The sequence below is a fragment of the Capricornis sumatraensis genome, chromosome 9, assembly GCF_032405125.1.
Source record: "Capricornis sumatraensis isolate serow.1 chromosome 9, serow.2, whole genome shotgun sequence".
Classification (NCBI taxonomy): domain Eukaryota; kingdom Metazoa; phylum Chordata; class Mammalia; order Artiodactyla; family Bovidae; genus Capricornis; species Capricornis sumatraensis.
In genome coordinates, this window is record NC_091077.1 from 77,449,322 (window position 1) to 77,450,975 (window position 1,654).

The 1,654-nt window shown below is 35.3% G+C and overlaps 1 non-coding gene across 1 annotated transcript; it reads right to left on the reverse strand.

The window, feature by feature from the left end:
• Window positions 1–706: 706 nt before the first annotated feature.
• Window positions 707–852, reverse strand: LOC138086719 (small nucleolar RNA SNORA79). The gene has a single exon (XR_011145425.1). It is a non-coding gene; the product is annotated as a small nucleolar RNA SNORA79 (small nucleolar RNA).
• Between the last annotated feature and the right edge of the window lie 802 nt (window positions 853–1,654).

A 1,654-nucleotide genomic window follows, 5' to 3' on the forward strand; every position in this document is an offset into this window, starting at 1 on the left:
TCAAGAGTCTTCTCCAACACCACAGTTCAAAAGCATCAATTCTTCAGCACTCAGCCTTCTTCACAGTCCAACTCTCACATCCATACATGACTACTGGAAAAACCATAGCCTTGACTAGACTGCCTGGGTTAAACTGCATTAATTACATTCTCAGGGTTCTAATTTGCTGAATATATTTTAAAATATTTATTGTACAATTAACATGTATAAATTTGAAAAGTAAACTAGAATAAGCAAAAATAATAAAAGCAATTACCTGAAGTTTTATCAGTAAGAAGAAAGCTATGGTCTTAATTTCTATATAAGAATATATGTAACAGTAAAGAAATATATGTACACACACACACACACACACACACACACTGGAGATGGAAATGGAAACCCACTCCAATATTCTTACCTGGGAAATCCCATGGACAGAGGAGCCTGTCAGGCAGTAGTCCATAGGGTCGCAAAAGAGTTGGACACAATGTGGTTAATAAACAACAAATACACACAAACATATGTGTACCTATGTGTGTGTTTGAAAATTATCTATTATCGTATACCTTGCTCTTTTGCTGAATATACTATAAAATATTTAAAAAATGACTATCTTTCCATCTGTATAGTACTTTATGATGCAAGTAATGAATAAGTAGCAAGACATGACTAGTTTCCTACTTACTGATTTATTATGATCTTGAGCAAAGTACTTATTCTGCTGTTTTGTTTTGTTTTGTAAAATCAGAAGGCCTAATGGACAGCCAGTCTATCCCCATGGTGCCCTGTGTGAAAATAAGTCAGCTTAGATATATGATGGACTAAAATCCCACTACTTAAGACTCTAAGCAGTGAGATAAAGAGCCATGAAGTCGACTATTTTCTTTACAAAACAAAAATTTAACCTAAAGGGACGTTTTGAGGATTAGTTGAAATAAGGCAAATAAGATATGTAACATAGTGCCTGGCACATAATAACCATTAAAAAATATTAATCATTAATATTATTTCCATTACCAATATGTATCTATTCATTCAACATATGTCAACTATGTGTCCAGAAGTATGCTAGAACCAGCTTATAAAATCTTAAAATCTATTTAAGGTATTGTCACTACATAACAGTATTTCCACAATTGGCAGTGGGATATGATGGATAAGCATGTGGAAAATTAGAACAGCCAAGACTTCAGTCTTAACAATGAGACAGTGATTCCAAAAAAAATCTCAGAGAACAAAATTTCCTCTATCTCAGTGACGATTTCATAATGAGCTATCTTGCAACCTGAGGAATTTTTTTTTAAGTCTTCCAGATTCTATAGGAAAAAAGCAAAAACCAAAATAGCCCTGTCATGTTTAGCCACTGCCAATTAATGCCTGGAATTGGATTAACCACCAGAAAACCAGTTTAGGTAGCGTAAGACTCAAGCTGTCAGGCAGGGTTAGTATCCTTGGAGGGACCACATACATATCTTGTCAGGGAAAAACAGCCGACAATATCATCTTTTTTCAAGGCACGAGTAAATTCCTGCCTCATCCGTATAAAACCTTCAGACCTCCAAGAGGCCAGAGGGTACAGATTAAAATTCATGCTTAGCAGAAACAGCTTCCATGCTGCTCACCACTCTCTTGTACACAGTATTCAAGAGAGAATCCCAAGGACTTAGCTATT